At 32.2% G+C, this 22,902-nt stretch overlaps 1 protein-coding gene across 3 annotated transcripts in view; it reads right to left on the reverse strand.

Annotated features, from left to right (window-relative positions):
• Positions 1–22,902, reverse strand: part of LOC132746438 (teashirt homolog 2-like) — a 113,155-nt gene that overhangs the window by 38,158 nt on the left and 52,095 nt on the right. The window contains exon 1 of one of the 3 annotated variants that reach the window (XM_060735580.1): positions 8,695–9,185. The exons of the other annotated variants lie outside the window; for them this stretch is intronic. The gene's annotated coding sequence lies outside the window, so the exon portion shown is untranslated. Of the gene's footprint in view, positions 1–8,694; positions 9,186–22,902 lie in introns of those variants that run through there. 3 annotated transcript variants of the gene reach the window in all.

Raw genomic sequence — 22,902 nt, forward strand, 5'->3', positions numbered from 1 at the left:
TAGTGAGTATTCCTTAAAAAGCGAGTATTCTATTAATAGTGAGTATTCCCTCAAAAGTGAGTATTTTATTAATAGTGAGTATTCCCTCAAAAGTGAGTATTCTATTTATAGTGAGTATTCTATTTATAGTGAGTATTTTATTAATAGTGAGTATTCCCTCAAAAGTGAGTATTCTATTAATTGTGAGTATTCCCTCAAAAGTGAGTATTTTATTAATAGTGAGTATTCCCTCAAAAGTGAGTATTCTATTAATAGTGAGTATTCTATTCATAGTGAGTATTTCCTCAAAAGTGAGTATTCTTTTAATAGTGAGTATTCTATTTATAGTGAGTATTCCCTCAAAAGTGAGTATTCTATTAATACAGTGTAACTTCCGAAAACCGAACACCCATGGGACTTGTCAAAAAGTTCGGATTTCAGAGGTTTCCGGAATTCAGAGGTTTATGATAATGTGGACAAGACTACGCCACTTAATATCACTAAATGTTAGATGTCAAGGAAGATGTGGCCATTACTGTAATATCATATATAATAGTTGTTAAATCAAGATAAAGATGTAAATGAAAATAATACATTTTTATCTTACCTGCAAAATCAGTTTGTAGAAATGTTGTTAATTGCATAAACTTACATATTGTCCGATGCTAGTTAATTAATTATTACATCAAATGCGATAAAATCCCTAAAGACGTTTGATGCATACATTGTCCAATTAATTGTCATTTAATCCGCTAATAAACACTTCAAATTAACTGACAGCCGTAAATTACTTTGATTAACCGCATCACTTCAAACATACCATTTCACAGTTTGTGATTTTAAAGTGTGTCAAATTACACGATCACCGCTAATTAGTAAACAATCGATAGGGAGTTTAAATCTTCCTGCAGGGTAAACATTCTCAATTTACAATGTATTTCACACCTTTGGATATTTCCGGTTTTTGGAGGTAAAATTGCATTGATTTGACTCTAATTTTACGAAAATATCGTCCGGAATTCAGAATTTAGAAGTTCCGGAATACAGACGTATTATATTAATAGAAAATAGAAGGGAAAAAATCGGGACCGAAAAAATTGTTCGGTTTTTAGAAGTTTCCGGATTTCAGAAGTTCCGGAATTCGGAAGTTACACTGTAGTGAGTATTCCCTCAAAAGTGAGTATAATCTATTTATAGTGAGTATTCCAGCAAAAGTGAGTACTCTATTAAAAGTGAGTATTCCCTCAAAAGTGAGTGTTCCAATAATAGTGAGTATTCCCTCCAAAGTGAGTATTCTATTAATAGTGAGTATTCCCTCCAAAGTGAGTATTCTATTAATAGTGAGTATTCCCTCAGAAGTAAGTATTCTATTAAAAGTGAGTATTCCCTCAGAAGTAAGTATTGTATCAAAAGTGAGTGTTCCAATAATAGTGAGTATTCCCTCAAAAGTGAGTATTCTATTAATAGTGAGTATTCCCTCAAAAGTGAGTATTCTATTTATAGTGAGTATTCCCCCAGAAGTAAGTATTCTATTAATAGTGAGTATTTCCTCAGAAGTAAGTATTGTATCAAAAGTGAGTGTTCTATTAATAGTGAGTATTCCCTCAAAAGTGAGCATTTTATCAAAAGTGAGTATTCTATTTTCATAGTAATTCTTCAAAAGTGCGCATTTTATCAAAAGTGAGTATTCTTTTAATAGTGAGAATTCCCTTAAAAGTGAGCATTTTATTGTGAGTGTTCTATTAAATAGTGAGTATTCTATCAAAAGTGAGTATTCCATCAAAAGTGAGTATTCCATCAAAAGTGAGTATTCCATCAAAAGTGAGTATTATATTAAATAGTGAGTATTCTGTTAAAAGGGAGAAAATGATAACAATTATAGTGAGCATTTTATTCTAAGTGAGTATTCTATCAAAAGTCAAAAGTGAGTTTTTCTATTACTAGTGAGTATCTATGAAAAGTGAGTACTTTTTTTAAAGTGAATTTTCTGTAAATTGTGAGTATTCTATAAGATGCGAGTATTTAATCGATATTATTACTACATCAAAAGGGGAGCATGTTGTGCATTTGTCAGGAAATGCATTGGGCATTCTGTACACAAACTTTTTCTGTTGAAGTTTTGTAAGCACATTATACATTTCAAAGCTGAGCAAAAGATGCATATACAAAGCTAATCTAGAGTCAAAGGCTCTCAAAGCCTTAAATAATTTCCAGTTAAAGCATATTGTTGACACAGTCTCAGTTTCAAAGATTCAAAGACTAATGAATTGAAATAAAAGAATCACTATGAAATATATTTACCTGATATTCCACACAAATACACTAAACAATCCAATTAAGCTTCATTGTACTGCTAAATATAATCCTGCATGGAGAAAAAAAAGAAGAGAGACTGATTGATGTCCAATTTCAGATTATCTTTTTTTTTTAATATTGGTGAAGATAAAAGGCCTGGCAACAAGTTCTGATAGCTGCCATATTGGCCATCACATTGATGAGATTTATGACAATAATTGCGACATTAAATCAAACAAGTTGTCCCGAGTTGGCTTAATTGATTTTGACTACACTGTCATATTATCAAGACTCAATGTCAGATATGGAATGAGTGTTTTTATCTAATTCTTTGGGGTGTTGTTGTTGTTGTTTTTGTTTTTTTCCTGAACTGTTTCTAGGATATGTTTATGTCCTTTTGGGCATGTGGTGTTTTCTAAAACAACCCTAACTCTAATCAACAGGATTTTATGATTTGGATATTATCCGTCACAAATTAATCCTTACGCAACTGAATTTCTAAAATGGACTTGTTAAACTTCGAATTATAAAAAGTCCTATCAAATTTTTAGAGATTTTCAAAAATACAAGTTATGCTATCAACAGTATCAAGAAATGGACAGACTGCACAGATTTGCATGTTGGCCTGGCTCTATACTGGTGGCAAAGGCAAATAACCTTTAGTTACAACAGGTTAAAAGTTAATGACAAATTAGGAAATAATTAGGAAATAATTGAGTATGTCTCATTATAGGGAATTAGTAAAAAACAAAACAAAACAGGTTGTGTGTTTAACTGTGCGTCTGTCCATATGTCTGTCTGTCCTGCATGTCCTTCCCTTGTAGTTTGAAACAGTTGTTACACTGCTGAAGAAAACAAGTCTTATTAAACATTAAAATCAATCAAAATTTGATTCTAATTCATGTTTGTTATGCTATCATATCATTTGTGATTTGCTGGTTAAGTCACAGTACAAGAAGACTGGTTATGTTGGTATATTTCTACACATTAACATGTGGTGTACCAGACTGATGAACATTTTATTGAATCTTTCAATTTTAAGATTGAAATATTGAACTTTCAATGGTTGCAACAGTAAAATTAGAAAAACATTAGCCTTGACAGGAATGGTGAGGAGTCTTGCAGTAATTTGTAACCAGTGTGTGACAGACAGGCCTTTTATTGATGAACCCTATAACAGAACTGACAACATAAGACTGAGAGGGTTTGAGCAGCAAAACCTACGTAACTCACTAAATATTCCAGGATGATTTAGAACAGTTTTACACTGGTAAATTTGGTAAAGGCTACAGATGCCCGAACAAAAGCTACCCTAGAGAGACTTAATGCAAAATCTTGCAGTATTACTTCAAACTTTCTTATCATTACATAGACTGACATGATCTTATATTCCGCACATTTGGGGAAATGTTTTCTCCATTTACAGACCTTGTTTCTTGATTGACTGATTGAACTGATATTGTAGATGAGTGACTGAATAAATGAAAGAATAACTGCCCTCCTTAATTTACATAATAAACACTGGACTATTTCATCTGTTATATTTCACTACATCATAATAACATGGGCTATCCCTTAAAAAGGTAGAAAATATAGTCCAAATATCAGTTGCCCTTACTTAATTAAGAATACACCTTTAATGATGAAAGTTATATGAGATGTAAGAAATAAGAAATTATAACATAAATATAAATCAAAAACTTGATATATATATTCTATAAGAGAAAAAGGGGAACAATTATATTTAAATATAACTTAAGAGTTATCAAATTTGACATACAGAGGTGCATTTTACATATATGCATTTTACATATATGCAAATATTGGCTTTTCCAAGCTAATCCCCCTCATTACAAGCAATCTTTTACTGCTGCACCTTCAGGGTGTTCTACCGTACAGAATAGATTAGTCAACCTGTAATGCGCCAGTAAAAGTTTGTTTGTACCCCTGGTAAGTTTTCCTAATAACAATATTATTTTAATGTTTTCAATGGTAAAGACTCTCTATTTGTTGGTTTAATAAGATATTTGCATTTTGCAGCAAAAGGTTTGCTTGTGACCAATATGATGAAGGAGCCGTATAATAAAATTTTGAGCCGCGTCAAGACAAAACCAACATAGTGCGTTTGCGACCAGCATTGATCTTGACCAGCCTGCATATCCGCGCAGTCTGATCAGGATCCATGCTGTTCGCTATCAGTTTCTCTACCTCGAGTAGGGTTGGTAAGCGAACAGCATGGATCCTGATCAGACTGCACAGAATGTTGGTTTTGTCATGACGCGTCTCAAATATGTATGATAAACATGCATAGTAATGATGTTTAACATGGCTGTACATATCTTATAGTTCGATATCCGGCATGTTTCACCAACTGCTCAGATTAAAATTTACAGTTGTAATTATCAAAGACATTAGTTATTGTGTGTCTGTTTGATTTAAATGCAATCAGAGAAGAATTCGCACATTTTGTTCACAAATCAAGGTTGTTGCCAAGCTTATTGTCTAATAATCATGGTGTTGTAATTTGTCAATGCACTTTTTCACCTGTCCGTATGCACTAATTGAGTGATTAACCGTCTGCTTTGTGATTTTCAAACCTCTGCTGGTGGCAGACATTAATATATTAGTCAAGATAAACAAAGGATTTTAGTATAATAAAAGAAATTTTGGGATTGAAATTTTACTTTGAAATACTGAATAAGCCAAGGTTAAAAAGTTGAGTTTACATACATGTATAAATATGGAAGGGAGGTAATCAGGACTTAAAGATGGCGAAAAATCGATAAGCGATTTCCAGATAATGATTGTAACGCCTGTACATAATTTACAGTTCAAACTCCAATTTCTTTTCAAAAAAAAACAAAAACTACGAGTACATGAGATTTAAAAAGAAATTCTTGTTAAAATATGACTACACAATATTCATAAAAAAAATTTTTATCACAAAAAAAATTCTATTTGTTTAGTTCACTTAGACATGTCACTCAAGAAAAGTTAAACATTGTCTCAGTCAATATATTTAACTTAGTGAGATTAAGTATTAAATAATATACACTACTTTGAAACAGGAACTTAACGTGAAAAACTGACTTCTCTCAAAAGGAATTAAATCAAGTCTGCGAAAATACACCTGCGTTAAATTAAAACAAATTTCATAATATATAGGAGGCCATCTGATGGTTGCCACACTTCAAGTGATCTGATTGAAACTGAATGACTCTTGTTTTGTAGTTTATATTGTAAACTGTCAATTTTGAAATAATTTATCTCCAGATTGGCAAAAACTGATATGAGCATTAAATTCTTCTCTTAAAACCTAGACATTCATTGGAATTGATACAAGGAAAGTTTTAAGGCTACAAGTCTAAAATTGCCTTTTCTGAATGGAAAGATTTAATGTTGTCTGTAAGCTTATATATAATATAGGTTGTTTTTTTCAAATCACTTCTGAAGCATTACAGTTTGATTAAACAAAAAGCACTTTGGATTTTTTTTATCCTCAACAAATTCATGTTAAGAAGTTGTATAGTTGGTATTTAAAGGAATATTGCAACCCGAGTACATGTAATACTCAGATTTAAAAGCTACAAAGGGATGTAACTCTACCACCTTTAACCTGCTTGAACTGAAAGTGACCAGCCTTTGCTACTCCCAAGGGGCTTATTTAAAATACAAATTCTGAAATGTTTAAACATGTTCATAATTATATTAACTAGTATTATTTATATAGCAAAACAATTTTACAATAGTTTCATAAATGTTCAAATTTTAAAACAGAAACTTTCAATAATTTTTTTTGTAAATCAGTTTCAGATTAAACAATGTCATATTTCAATGTCTTATTTATAACAAACATAAGGCTTTTTTTAAGACCCTTAAACATAAATTATGGATTTTTTTCCATGTTTATTACCTGTTAAAACTTAGCTTTACAAATGATGAATCCTTAAGGCAACACAACTATTACATAAGAAAATGCACTATTGTTTATAAAGTGCATCTGTTTAACTTCAAAAAGCAGTTAAAACAAACATAAATATCATTCTATCAAAGCAAACAGAAGGAGGAAAAAATATACTCAGAACAAAAAAAAACACACTCACAACATACACACATGAAAATCTATTAGCACCATCTGCCCCTATATTTACATTATTTGTCACTTTTCTCCTATGACAGATTTATTCACCTCCATTTATTTTCATGTCAAATCTTCGTAGTTTGACAAAGTGATTTTAAAATATTATTAAAGCAGAGGGGAGTGTGGTGTAAAGCACTTCTAATACAGGCTGATATTTCTTGATGGTCGTAAATCAATCAACGCCTGACAGGTGATTATTGAGTTAAAATAAAGGTAGGGGAAGGCTGTCCATGTTGACTGAGTACAATAATCCATGCAAAAATGATCTAACTTGTTTTATCATATTTTATTATATTGTGGTTCTATATAAAATCACTCACTTGTTAAAAGTTATGCAATTTAGCCACATAAAGTCTCTCTCTGTGAATAACATATTTCAGCAGCCATTTTCAAATTCAGCCATGAATTATTTAAACATCATATGAGGAAGTTAAAACAAATCATTATGTGTAAATGTTGTAAAATTTCTTTATTAAATCATTGTTGAGTTTAGCTGTCAATTTTCTATTTTCAATATTATAATCCTAAATTCTGACAATAAAATTTGTATAAATTCTAAAGAATATTTGAATAAACCTATCTTTATGCTTTTAACCTTACCTGGCATAAGTACTTTTTTTGATATTTTCTATATCAATTTCTATCAATTTCTTCCTTACATTTCTGTTGTACTTTTTTTCACTAAACTGACAGCACCTGACAGCTTGTGACCTTCATAAAAACCTACAGAAGCAGTCTTCTTGAACACATTGATCAATCAACAACAATAAATTTCCTCTCTCACAAGAACAATCAAGCTCCTGAAGCACACAGATTTTTTTTTCACAAAACAAGTCAATGAATTGATGAACATGAGCTGACAGGGGAACACTTGAGCCCCACACACTGAAAGCAGTATTAGTACATAATCATTGCAGACGTCAAATACAAATCACCTTCAATTATATCTGTCAGTCACTCCTGTCTTAACTAATTTAATTACATCGCTTTTATTTCCAAATCAAATGTGACAAAAACTGTCACTCATTGTCAACATCTTGCATTCCTGCCTCCTGATCAAGTTTCGTGCTTCTAGTGAAACTTGCAAAAATCTTACACCACTGGTATTATAATTATTTACTAATTTGCAAAACATTGTCAAGGATTCTACAATTCAGTATCTACAGTAATAGTTCCGTTAAAATACCCTTCAGTGTAATGACTTTTGTACAGAATATTTTTAATCTTTGCTAAGAATTAACTGACAAAAAATGTCAAAATGTCAAAAAAATAGGAGTGGTGATTTCAAGTGGTTAAGGTGTCTGCCTCTCAACCCAGGAGTTGTGTGTTTGAGTCTTACTTGGGTCACAACCACAATTCCTCTGAACTGAGTTGTTCAAGCAGGCTCATTTACAATCATTAAGTTGCTATAATGATACATGATCAAGCTGAAAAAAAAATGACAACATTTTTTTGTATAGGTTAGTGTTTGTAAGCATTAATGGAAATAAATCTGCATGGCGGAACCAAGCAGCACAACAAATTTTATGAAATTTATGATGACTTAACAAACACTTACCTACTTAGTGGTTTAAATCATGTTTTTAATTTTTTACATAGTTCAGTATGATATGCTGATTTAGCGGGGCAGGGGTGCTAGGGGCAGTATTTAACGAGGAGCTGTTGTCAATCAAATAAATTATTTAAACCAAAAAATCACAAAAAAATATATGATCTCATCTGATCCATCTAACAATATATTAATTTCAACAAATTTTCATGAAATTCTATAATAAGAGTTTTACTGTTTTATTAATAAAAATTACCTGCTTAATTAACTATAAAGTAAAAATGTCAATATTAAATACAGTAGGTAACTAATGTATAAATATACTGTTTAATTTAAATATCTGTTAAAAATGCCATGTCATATATATTTTTTTTCATAAACAACATCAACATATTTCATTCAAATCTACAGGTAGACTTTTATAGGATTTTTTTTACATCTTGTTTTTCTAATTTATAATTTAATTAATACCCAAATAATAAAATAAGTACATCATTTAACAATATAAAAAACATATCTCTAATTTAAAAATAAAACAATTTAACAAAAACTCATTAAGTTTTTTCATAACATTATATTAACAACACCTTTCAAGCATTAAATATAAATTTATATATCATCATAAAATTATATATCGAAAAACTCATCACACTCTACATTCAAATTCAAGATCATTTTATCAACAGCTTTATCAACAATTCCTTTGTTTTAAAATTTAATTTAAACTCACCTGATAACCATTAAAACTTCCAGATGTGAAAACAGATTTCACTTGTATGTTATATAAAATTTCCTCAATCTCACTTTTGCTCACCAACAGTAAAAATATCTTGAATTTCATCGACTTTTTTATTTCCTCGATTTTAATTCCCCTGTTAACAGTTTTAATTGTGTGTCTCTGTAAATACTGTACTTTATTTTAAATGACTCAATGGTAATATCCTTCCACCTCTGTACTGTTCACCATTTTGTTTACACGGCTCAATGTTATGTCAAATTATAAAGTTGTCAAACTAGGAGCTCTGTTTTTCACTCCATGTTGATTTCACCTGGACTCAATCTGTCAATCAAACGCACTGTTATCACAATGGGGGCACCTGTTTAGTTACAAAGGTAGGAACAATTTTGACATAACGTAACATAACAGCTGAGTTCAGTCACAAATGTCTGGTGAATTACACAAATTATTAATCAAAGATCTATCGGAAGGCCTCGGCAAAATTGGGAACGACAAGCATCAGTCTCCTATCATTCATTTATGTCGAATAACAAAGGGAGATATACCGATTTTGTCTCAGTTTTTGACAAAACAGATAGAGTTTTATCAGCTATTTGTCCCTAATTTACAATATCAACATTTTTATATTCGTATAAGAATGATTTTATGCAATAATACAAACAGGAAGCCATAAAATGCATTATGGGGAATAATTTGCAGTTGCACTGAGCATTTTGTCTACTTAAAAAGAGAATTATGGCACTCTTATTATGCCCATTTTATAACAATTTATTGCTTGATTTAATTTACTTAATGGATGTGTATATATCATTTTATCTTTTATTTACCTAAGATTGGCAGCTGACCATGTGCCACGTAGACAATCTATTGTCATATTGTCACCAACAAAATAGGATAATACAGTGCAAGAAAATTCCAAGGAAAATGTCTTAAAAATTTCTCTTTTATAAAATCATTGTCAAAAACCCATTGTTAAGGATAATGATTCACAAAATTGATTTATGAATAGCAGTGTCCTCTTTTAGTACATTATCACAAGTATATTCTTCCTTACAAATATATTTCACAATATGAAATTTTTGCTTGGTATAATATCACAAAATATATTTTTTTTCTACATATATTTTTTCTTTGGTATAATGTAATAAAATATGCGTATTTTTAAAGCCGCCGCCTTCAGCTTTTCAAAAGGTATCATCTATTATTTTTATATGAATCGTTTCATATAATTGTTAAACCAAAAGAATTAATGTGGAAAATGAAATTTGCCGATGATAAAATACATAAACAGTAAGGAAACCCTTTGATACCTCTAATTTACCAGTCGGTTCTTTTAATATATTCAAATAAGTAAAGCAGCGACTTGTTTCCCGATCTTCTATTTTTAGAAACAAACATCACTGAAGTGATATAAATAGCTCTTGGGACGCTGTTTTAACAGTGATATGACAGAATACACAGAATTGTTTTTCCAACAGAAAATAATAGCTGAAGTATAATGTCAAAAATAAACTCTTCTTCATAAAATATATTCTATAATCAGGACATTATGTTATTTTGCTTACAACATCTTTGTCACATTAATAAGACTATATCATAATTATAAATGTGGTATTTTTTTTTTAAATCAAAAAGTAAATAAAATGAAAATTAAAGCTGTTAAACCTATTAAACTATTGTGAGTTATAACTGTCACAAATTATAATATATAATAGTAGTGAACAGATGGTTATTGAAGTGGTGGATCAAAGCAAGAATGTCCAATGACAATATGCCCAAGTTTATTGTCCTGTTTTCATCTACAGGGTATGCTCGTAATTTTTCCAGATAATCATCAAAAGTTTGTATTGGAATATTGACAGGTTCATAAATGAACCGACTGATAACCGGATGATTGATGGACCATTACAAAACAAATTTACTTCCAAACTTAACATGTGTACAATGTCATTACACTTGTATGGTAGGCTGCCAGAGCCTGAAGGGATGAACGGTTTATATTTCCTTTTATATTACCAGTAACAAAGTATATAAAAATTAAAATGCTTCAAAATCATCAAAGTTCCTTAGAATTTACAAAAATATATATCAAAATAGTTATCACTAATTAAATATACTTACTAAATATTGACAAAAGTTAATTATTTATACATATTATGTATTATCTTTAGACGCAGAATCTAAGGCAACATAAAGTAAAAGTGTTCAATAAATGGACAGAGCATTTTAATTATTTTCAATTACATGTTTTGTAGTTTAAAGAAAATTTGTGACAATTTTTTATAACATCTGCATGAAATATCACTGACACTCACTAAGGACTGTAATTCTTAATAATTTGTTGAAACAGACAGATAGTGACACAAGTTACAGATATTTTATATTACAAACTTTTATAAAAATAGTCATCCTCCCTGTAACACATTTGATGATTCCCTCTTTTTTATTACCTCCCTTTAAGGGTGTTGACTAAATCGGAGAAGTGTTCAGGTGAAGCAAAAAGTACATTTTTTTCTGAAACAATTAAATTCTACTAATTAATAAATATATAATTAGATTTACATACATAGTACCTGCAACATTTTCCTGTGTTTCTTTTTAATTGAACATGTAACATTTCAGTCTGTCGAAATAAATTGCTGTCAAAGTGCCAAATGCTACCAATGTATACATAAAATGAACCTCAAATTAATGACAGCATAACACATGTGTACATTTTTTTTCTATGAATTAATTAATTTATCTCAGTATAAATCAAGCACCCTAAAGGCTATATAAATGGTAATGAAATATTTTTCCCAATTAAAACATAAAAATATTTTCTGCTGACAGATGGACACTTTTCTAATAGTAACAAATGATTTAATTAATAGATGGACATGATAAAAAAATAGAGAAATATTTTATATTAATTGATAAGAGGGTGTTGTCAATCAGAACAGGACATAGGCGATTAACATTATGACAACAATAAATCAGAATTTATCAACAGTACATCTGTTTTATTAATACTCTTCAACAGATAAAAATATACACAAATTGCCTTTTTTCCTCCTATTCAATGCTTAAACCTCGTTAACTTTCATATCTCTTCATTATAAGGATAAATAATATATAAGTTGTTCATCAGTAGAAATTTATATTTTATGTAAGTTTGACCTTTCAGCCTGCTGGCTACAACTGGGGCAACTGATTTCAAACAAGCCTCTAGTGCAGACCAAGATCAGTCAGCACATCTATGCCAAATGATCCTGACGTCTGCACTTTTGGATATTCAATCAGTAACATACACACTACAGCTATGATTGGCGTATATATAGTCAAAGTTGAGATGATCTTTGTCTATCACTAAATTCGGATTTTGATTATTAAAACCCATTGATAATTCAAAGTAAATTTTCAGTTCCCGGCACTTAAAATAATAGAGGTTGAACTTTATTTTAAAATTCTTCCATATAAATTATGAATGGTTTTGTCCAGATTGAAAGATGGACAAGTCCAATATACCTAACATGGAAATGGCCAAATATATGCCTTTTGTAAGTCAACATTGGAGTGGCGATGTACTTTAATTTTGCATACCTTTGTTCTCGGAATATTTTAATGTTTGTACAATCATAAATGAGATTGAAATAAAAATTGGAATCATCACTTTCAGTTTTTATTTAATTCATATCAAGATTACCAAAATTATCTGATTTATTAACAGTTAACCAATCATCAATAGAGTAAAAACAAGAAATGATAGAATTTAGAACATGTTTGTAAAACAAACAGAAGCAATTTTCTGCTAATCACTCCATATAAGGAAACAAATTGTTTTAACAAAACAAACAAGTCATTTGTATAACTTTTTTAGAATCACGACTGTGGAAGAAAAAAAATTGTCAAGGTGATTTTACAAAACTTCAGTTGATCAAAAACTTTTTTCTAATTGCAACAGTGACTCTGAGGAATAATTTCAATGGATAAAGAAAATAATGGCTGAACAAAAACGGTAAAAGAGAAATTAACATCATTTTTTTAATTTCTCCTGAATATCATAATAAATTCAAATTTTAGACAAGAAGTCCTTTGTTTAATTTCATATTTGCCATCACTGATTCGATGAGTGAAATTGTTCCAAAATGTTGCTATTCTCAAATCAATTTGGAATGTATTGTTTTGTATTGTTTTTGCTCATCAGCTAATAATTGAAATTGCAAACAATTTTTCAACAGATTAAGGATTATTCCCAACTAAATGTTCAAGGCTGGGTTTTAAGAAATATACTTACAATGTTAATCATGACAGGCCAGATTGTCACTGATGGGAAGAAAAAAGATATCCTTGCATGTATAATTATTATTATTCATGTATAATTATTATTATTCATGTATAATTATCAAAATGTAATTTATTATTTCAGGCACCTGCATAGATTGGTGATACATTCACTTCCTGTAAGCTATATGGGGAACTTACAGACATTAACATTGATGTCAACAGTCATTACCATACAAGGAATGGCTTAAGAGAATATCATAAGAATGACTGCTAGAATGACTGCTGTATAAGTGTCTCCTGCATACATATCTTTGCTTCCATTCCATAGCACAACTTTGCAAAAAAATAAAGCATTTTGCCAGGAAAGGTCACATGACATGCATCTGTTAAGAAAAGTGTGTTCAAAGCATATCTCAAATATTCATTATGATATAAACATAGATACTATAACATTCTTATTTATTTATAGCTTCAAATAAACAAGGAAATAAATAGCATCCTTAAAACATTATTTTTCCTGCTTTGATATTTCTCAATTTATAATTCGCAACAAGATCCAAAATATATGTCTGAAAATACTGAAAGGTCATCAAAACATATAAATTCAAATTGTGATAGTATACATATGTTAAGTATTTCTCTGAAAAAGAACAAGGATTTTGATGCAGGACTTATTATGTCATAATATGTTCCAATGGTAAACCAACAATATACATATAAATTTTTATACATAACAGGATAAGGATTTCATCTACAAATACCCTATGTGTGATTTACTGTAGCAATTTGTTGCAAAATCCAAACTAACCACAGCCAGTATATTACCTATACGGTAACATAAAAAAAGTCCATATAAAATATTTGTATGACCATGTTTACAGGAGATATTATGGTATCCACTTTTCTGGGGACAATTTGGTGCAATTAAAATTGAAATTCTCATTTGAAATCACAGTTGCAATTTTTTTTTTTTGTCATCCTGGCATCGAATTATAAATGTTCAGTATCTTGATTAGTTAAATACAAAAACATGGCTTGATTTTCATGACAGATTGAAATATGCCTCAAGGGGTCTTTGAGAAGCAATGCTTTTGCCCTATTTCCATTAAGCCATCTTTCTTATGAGGTAAAAAAATCAAGTGCCATCAATTCTGCAAGTAAAATTTACACTTGAGAACAGCACAGGGATGATGGTTTTTTGTCAGGTAATATTCTAGGGATAAAATAGACAAAGTAATGCATATAAAATGAAAATGGATCAACTTTTAGACCTTGTGTAAACTTAAATGTTTAAAGATTATTCTTGAAAATAGATTTTTTTCTCTCATTAATTGGCATTGAGGTATCCAATATAAATATTAAAATATATAATTTGCAGGATAAAAAAAACTGCATTATATGACATCAGAAAATATTTAGGCCTAAAGGCCAGCTTCACTGAGCCATGCCACACCCTGGACACAGTACCAGTATCACTTTGTTATTAGCTGATACAGTCAAATTTTCTATCTGGTCATTTACAGTCCACACTTGGTACATCTAATTCCAAAATATCAGTGAATTTTCAATTAACAAGAGCTGTCGGTAGGACAGCAACGCTCGACTATTCTTAGTGCTTGATAGTAAAAAAAAATGCTTGATACAGTTACCTCCTCCTGTTTACAGGTTGGGGTAATGATGGTGAACAAGTGTGCAAAGTTTCAAAGCCATATGTCAATGAACTTTGAAAATATTTAAGGTATTACAAAAACTTTAACATAAATTCTAAGTCGAAAAAGGGGAATAATTCTGTCAAAATGCTTGATAGAGTTACCTCCTCCTGTCTACAAGTTGGGGTCATGATGGTGAACAAGTGTGCAAAGTTTCAAAGCCATATGTCAATGGACTTGGAAAATATTTAAGGTATTACAAAAACTTTAACATAAATTCTAAGTCGAAAAAGGGGCATAATTCTGTCAAAATGCTTGATAGAGTTACCTCCTCCTGTCTACAGGTTGGGGTCATGATGGTGAACAAGTGTGCAAAGTTTCAAAGCCATATGTCAATGGACTTTGAAAATATTTGAACTATTACAAAAACTTTAACATAAGTGGTTACGCCGACGCAGACGCCGACACTGACGCCGACGCTCGGGTGACTGCAATAGCTCTACTTATTCTTATCGAATAGTGGAGCTAAAAAAGAAAGTCATATGATACATTTTATGGTGCTTTTTTTTACTTTCAAATTAAATTAGATTGAAATTATTAAATAGATAAAGTCCTACCTGTTCTGAATAAGTATAATTGTTGATATTCCACTGATTGTATTTTACGATATTTCATCAATAAACTTCTCACCATGTCTCAACTATAAATTATAACTTGCATCTAATTAGCAGTTATCAATCACTCATTGTTATAAAACAATTAACTATAATGAAAATCACACAAACTGTTTCAATGAACCAATTAACAGAACAATTTACATCTTAATGACCACAATGTTTAAATGGTGGTGAAACTTTTATCCTTCTGTCACAATATATACTAATATACCTTTACTCACATATACAAGGTATATATAAATCGTATACAAAGTCACTCTTAGTACTTTTGGTACACCTTAATTATAACCAAATCTGTCAATGGCAACTAAAATACAGGAATGTAAAAAATCATTTTTTAAGACAAGACAAGTGGCCTCCAGAAAAAAAGGTTATTTTGCACTTCAATTGACTTGCCTTCGTCAATGTGTTTACTAAATGATAATGGTAATCATTAGAGACAGGGTTGGTCTTTACTCTCAGGTGGTCTTTAAAAACAATGCTGGTCTCATTTCTAAGGTAGACTTTAGAGACAGTGTTGATATTTACTCTGTGTGATATTTAAAGACAGGACTGATATTTCTTCTGAGGCAGAGTAAATATTTATTCTGAAGAAGTCAGAGACAGGTTTTGTCTGCATTCTGAAGTAGTTTTTGGAGACATATTTTATCTGCATTCTGAAAAAGCTTTTTGAGACATGGTTGGGCTGCATTCTGAAATAGCTTTTGAAGATAGCTTTGGTCTGCATTCTGAAGTAGTTTTAAAGACAGCTTTGATCTGCATTCTAATGTAGGTTTTTGCGACACTGTTCGAATGCATTCAGATATAGTTTGGAGACAGGGTTGGTCTGCATTCTGAAAAAGTCTTTGGAGACAGGGTAGTCTGCATTCTGAAATAGTCTTTGGAGACAGGGTTGGTCTGCATTCTGAAAAAGTCTTTGGAGACAGGGTAGTCTGCATTCTGAAATAGTCTTTGGAGACAGGGTTGGTCTGCATTCTAAAATAGTCTTTGGTGACAGGGTTGGTCTGCATTCTGAAAAAGTCTTTGGAGACAGGGTTGGTCTGCATTCTGAAATAGTCATTGGAGACATCTTTAGCTAGGCTTCTGAAATAGTCTTTGGAGACAGGGTAGTCTGCATTCTGGAATAGTCTTTGGAGACAGGGTTGGTCTGCATTCTGAAAATGTCTTTGGAGACAGGGTTGTCTGCATTCTGAAATAGTCTTTGGAGACAGGGTTGGTCTGCATTCTAAAATAGTCTTTGGTGACAGGGTTGGTCTGCATTCTAAAATAGTCTTTGGAGACAGGGTTGGTCTGCATTCTAAAATAGTCTTTGGAGACAGGGTTGGTCTGCATTCTAAAATAGTCTTTGGAGACAGGGTTAGTCTGCATTCTGAAATAGTCTTTGGACATGGTTGGTCTGCATTCTGAAATAGTCTTTGGAGACAGGGTTGGTCTGCATTCTAAAATAGTCTTTGGTGACAGGGTTGGTCTGCATTCTGAAAAAGTCTTTGGAGACAGGGTAGTCTGCATTCTGAAATAGTCTTTGGAGACAGGGTTGGTCTGCATTCTAAAATAGTCTTTGGTGACAGGGTTGGTCTGCATTCTGAAATAGTCTTTGGAGACAGGGTTGGTCTGCATTCTGAAAAAGTCTTTGGTGACAGGGTTGGTCTGCATTCTGAAATAGTCTTTGGAGACATCTTTAGCTAGGCTTCTGAAATAGTCTTTGGAGACAGGGTAGTCTGCATTCTGGAATAGTCTTTGGAGACAGGGTTGGTCTGCATTCTGAAAATGTCTTTGGAGAGACAGGGTTGTCTGCATTCAGAAATAGTCTTTGGGGACAGGGTTGGTCTGCATTCTAAAATAGTCTTTGGTGACAGGGTTGGTCTGCATTCTAAAATAGTCTTTGGAGACAGGGTTGGTCTGCATTCTGAAAAAGTCTTTGGAGACAGGGTTGGTCTGCATTCTGAAATAGTCTTTGGTGACAGGGTTGGTCTGCATTCTGAAATAGTCTTTGGTGACAGGGTTGGTCTGCATTCTGAAATAGTCTTTGGTGACAGGGTTGGTCTGCATTCTGAAATAGTCTTTGGAGACAGGGTTGGTCTGCATTCTGAAAAAGTCATTTGAGACAGGGTTGGTCTGCATTCTGAAAAAGTCTTTGGAGACAGGGTCGGTCTGCATTCTGAAAAAGTCATTTGAGACAGGGTTGGTCTGCATTCTAAAAAAGTCTTTGGTGACAGGGTTGGTCTGCATTCTGAAAAAGTTTTTGGTGACAGGGTTGGTCTGCATTTTGAAAAAGTCATTGGAGACAGGGTTGGTCTGCATTCTGAAAAAGTTTTTGGAGACAGGGTTGGTCTGCATTCTGAGACATGACTAGCTTTTGATGCTAGCAAAGCAGCATCTGTCTATCCAAAAGACTTAGCCCACCAGAAACCTTCCGCTCATGTTAAAAGTAAATAGGTAATGATGCTTAAATGAAATTCGCTAAATGCCTCTAAATGAAAGTTCATCTTATAAAAAAATATATAGTCTTATATCCTTTCAACTTCCATAACTTAATAAACAAAAGTACGATGGTGACATCTTTAGCTAGGCTTCTGAAGATTCTATATTAATTTCTCATTTTTGAATTGGATCATAATTACATGGCATAATACAGGATGAAACACGATTAAGGTAAAGAAACCATTTCAAACATGTCATGTCTATTCTAAAACATATTTACGTGCAAATGTGGCAAAATTTGAGGTCTACCGCGAACACAAGTCATGTTTCTCAGCAAAGTGATATATTTTTCAAAAAGTTAAATTTCAAAGTAAGAAACAGAAACAAGGTTATGCATGTAGGAGACACCTGCACTGCTTTTTGTTGGCTGCGCATACATTCTCATGATGCCCTTTACATGGCATATCTTCCTAGAATCATATTCTCTGACGCATGCATTTATGTAACACCCAAATAAATCACAATTTCTAATTGTTGAAAGATCCATGTTTAGTGCCCATTCTGAATGAAAGATACTTGAAGGTTGGGGTCTCCTGATGAACATGCTTGCAAAAGTGACTGCCATTCTAAGGATATAAACAGCTTAAATTCTTTCACTTAAAATGACTTAATTATCACCCTGAAGAACAACATACAATGTTCAACAAACTTCAAATGTCAAATCCAACTTCAGCAAAAGCCTGGTCATGAACTTTTATAAAATGACCCCAAGAAAAAGACAAATTACCCAATCAACAAGGTATTTTAAGCTACCACATACAAATAAAGGTGAGAAAAGTGATAAGTAAATTAATAATATACATCATCCTACATCATATAGTATATAACAATTAGTTATCATTGTCCAGTGACACCTAGCATAGACAAATAATGAACCTCTCCCTGGTGCCCATTAGGTGCTATAATTTGTGATCCACCGTTAATCAAGATTTTGTCAACTTTGACGGCAACTAATGTAATCCCTGACAGCCTCTGTGTTGTAAATTAGCAACAAACATGAAGAAAAATGTTGACACATTATTTTTTGCCGTACTTTCATCACCCTCAGGTGGGAGATGTATAAGAACAGTTTTTATCTTCGCCCGCCACTGATGGATGCCTCGTCCACTTTTTTATACAGCATCAGTCAATCATATTAACTTGATCGCGTACAATTTTTCATTCGGATGTTTTTCTGACAGAACGTTTATTATAAGGATGTGCAATCATTTTTCATACAAGAAAGGAACAAAATAATCATCAATTTAATTAGTTGTAACAGATTTGTTGTATAAATCAACCTCATAATTTCATCATCAGATATGATTCATAAAACCTTGTTCTACTACAAGCTTAACATTATTGGGTACATATATATAACTAGAATGATCCCTAAAATCTTTAGAAGTCATCCGGTTAGCTCAATTAGTAGCGCGTTGGACTGTGAATCAGGCAACCAGGGTTCGATTCCTAGACAGTGCAGGTCACTTTTAATTGTGATTAATTATGAAATCCTTTCAACAGTCATTCCCACTGTACCTCTGCCTTGGCATGTACAGAAGTTTACATTTCCTTGCAAAAGTGAAGGCCAATAGTACTAGTAAATTGCTTGACAGCTTACACAGGAACAATGGGAGGCTCAGAACTGTGCTCTGGTAAATTGTTAGACTATAATGAAGTCACAAATTTACTCTTGCAGAGCCCTCACTATATGTGCAAACTCTCTGGGCAATCACTGAAACTGGACATGCCAATAATATTGACAACAGCCAAACAATAGTTTTTGCCCGAACCTTGTCACTTTAAAATTCCCCAACTATACCAAAAGCCAAATTTTAATATATTTGAACAATAAATATAAGTATCTGAACATACATGTATAATGAACATATAAGTATGAGTTTGACTCGAAGAACTTCACTTGTTTTTCTAAGAATTATCAGTTATTATCAGTTATTTTTCCAAGAATTATTTCTTAAAGAGATGTTGACTAAAGTCACTGTAACACTGATGATCTATTATCAATTAAAAGATGTTTAATATAAATTAACTATGCTAAAAACAACAATCTCTTGTTCTTTATAAAGTGTCCATACTTAAACAGATGTTAAACAACCTAAAGGCACAAAAAAAATCAAAATCTTGCTATGATGTAGATAAAAAAATATAATAAACATTTGCACCAAATGCCAAACAGAGGCCAGCAATAAATCTTGAAGGATTTATCTTTTCTGTCCAGCCTGATGCATGGCAGAGAGGCATATAGGTGTGAGTGACTTATTGTAATCTTGGCAAAATTATGTCAAATATCACATTTGACACATCCCATAATTCAAGCATTAAAAACCTCTCTGTAGCAATACCTTCTAATTAGCTACAGGGGTGGTAGGCCATCTTTTTTGCATTAATAATAGCTTGAATTCTTTTTGTGTTAGTAAAAACATCAATAGATCATTTCCACATCAGTGCTAAAATCAAGGTTACCATGTCTTTATGTTTTATCTTCACACCTCATTTGACATGGGCTAAAAGTGTACTTATAGGAAAGAAAATTATCTATAACTGCTCTTTTTATTTCAACTGAGTTAACTCTCAGGCCGAGGGAGACATTGTGAATATATCAATGCCACCAGTGCTGACCAAGATGAGGTGACACAATTCTGCTGCATGATCATGGTTTGTACTGTTTGCTATTCTATCAATACTTTTTTATGAAATTTTCTCTAAAAAAGGATGAATGGAGATAATTTATGTACAGACTGAAATATGGAAAGGTTCATTTTTGATATGGTTAAGCCTTCAAGTACAAGACGTTCCCACATGTCTTAGATATAATAATGTTGTTATTATAAGGAATTAATTACTACCACTGTTTTTCAAAAATAAAACAATAAATTAAAAACTCAATAATATAGCCAATGTGATGTGAAAAAATATCATTTATTACGTATTATCTTGCCAGCTTTTCCTAATAGACATTTGCGACATAATATCGGGTAAGATTACCGAGGAACAGTTACGCTAATATTGAGGGGTCATCTCAACACATATTATGTACACTTTAGAATAAGACCAGGATGTTTTATTGTGTTTCTTTTGTTACATCGTAATTTTCATTTTTAGTAACTACAAGACGATCTAATGCCAAGTTCTCTAAGTAAATTCGGAACTTTTTTTATAAGCTCAGCCATTGGTCGTTTGCGTTGACGGTCGTTTTGTCTAGTGCGCTGACGTGCATTTTGATGATGCCAAAGCGTTTAACAGATTTAGCACGATCATCTTGACGTCTTGATTACGGCCTCGGTTGCGCTGTTCACTTGGGTCTGGACCGGGTTGAAGTTGTCTCGGGATTAGGCGGGAGCGAAGCTGCTGGTCAGCTGTCCGTGTTGGTCTCCATTTTTACATCAGTTAAGATCTATCAGAGCTTGACTTAACAATGACTGCTGCATGTGAGCCGCTTTAGCTTGCACTTGATTTAGATGTCCGTCCTTTCGATAGGAACTGCACCTGTATTTATTTTTGTTTTTTGTTGTTGTTCTTTTTATCACTATAACCTTCATTCAAAACGCTGTACGGCCTAAATGTGTCAAGTGTCGAGTGGCAGTCATAAACAAAAAATGCCCCGTACTTCACTTCTAGTCCTTCGGGATAATTGAGTCCAGCATTTTTAAGTGTACCGCTTAAGCCGATGCTAGGGGCGTGAGGGATGTTGCACTTTTTATTTTCCCTCATGTACAGAATTAATCAAACCGAGTCTGCAATTTTCGTGATTTTTTGCTGTGCTTCCGCAGATATTTCAACACTTTTTAGATCATATTTGGCTATTGCTTGCTTTTGATATATTAAAATTTTTCACTACTGTTTAAATGCTGAGCGCCAAGCCAGAAGCTGTTGGTACCATTTTTCATGTATTTGGCATCACGTGGCTTGAGCTAATAACCTTCTGTAGTCGAGGCACGCTCTACTAAAAGTGGAGGATTTAAATTGTATATGGAATATTATAAATACATCAGCATAATGCTACAGCATAATGATAAAATACGTCATTTAGATAGACACTGATAAATTTTATTGCATTTAATTCAGGGTTTGAACCTATTGTTTACACGATGCCAAAATATATAAGAATTTGGTGCAGATTAAGGGTTACTGATTTACGATGTAAATACTTATTACTTATGTAGTTTATCGTTTTTTCTTAATCATGCTTATTTAATATCTTGATCATTTATTTCGGTATAACTTTTGCTTATAATCCCACCACGATTCTAAATGAAATAGCAGAAACGTATTTCAAATGCACACATAGATACAAGTTCTCCGAGTTGAGTTGTGAGACAGCCGAAACACTTACATAATTCTTTTAAATAAAAAGATAAATAAAATGGTTTACTGAAGCTATGTACTTATGGAACAAATGCGAGTACATATAGCGGTCACGGCTATTGATGGCACATCTCGTAGAATATACCGATCTATAGTAGAGCCACAAGAATTATATTATTCAGGACAAAGATAATATCACGTTATACAATCAAAAATTATTTCGTGGACAATGCCCATGTTATCCGTTACTTAACAAGAGCTGTCAGAAGGACAGCGCGCTCGACTTTTTTAGTGCTTGCCTATAAAACAAAACTTTGACAGTTAAGGGCACACAAGACTTTAACTAGGAATTTCTAAGTACAAATCAAGAAACATTTTCACAGAGTTATCTTCTCTTGCTTACAGATAGGTCTCATGATGGCACATAAGAACTCCAACTTCCAAAGTAATATCTCAAATGGTTAAGTCAACAAGTGGACAAGAATGAAAATTTTAACTGAGTTTCTAAGTCAAAAAGGGCCATAATTCAAATAAAATCCTTAACAGAATTACCTTCTCCTGCCCATGTTTTGGGACCATGATGGTAAACAAGTATTCCAACTTTCAATTTAATATCTCAACCAGTTCAGTCAAAAAGTTGACTGGTACAAAAAAGTTAACCAAGATTCTAAGTCGATAAAAGGCCTTAATTTTTAAAACAAATCCCTGACAGAGTTACCTTCTCTTGCGTACAGATGGGGGTAATGATGTGAAATAGCATTAAAAGTTTCAAAGCAATATCTCAAAGGGTTAAGGCAATAAGTGGATTTTACCCATATTCA

The sequence above is a fragment of the Ruditapes philippinarum genome, unplaced genomic scaffold, assembly GCF_026571515.1.
Source record: "Ruditapes philippinarum isolate M1 unplaced genomic scaffold, ASM2657151v2 ctg623_1_1_1_1, whole genome shotgun sequence".
Classification (NCBI taxonomy): domain Eukaryota; kingdom Metazoa; phylum Mollusca; class Bivalvia; order Venerida; family Veneridae; genus Ruditapes; species Ruditapes philippinarum.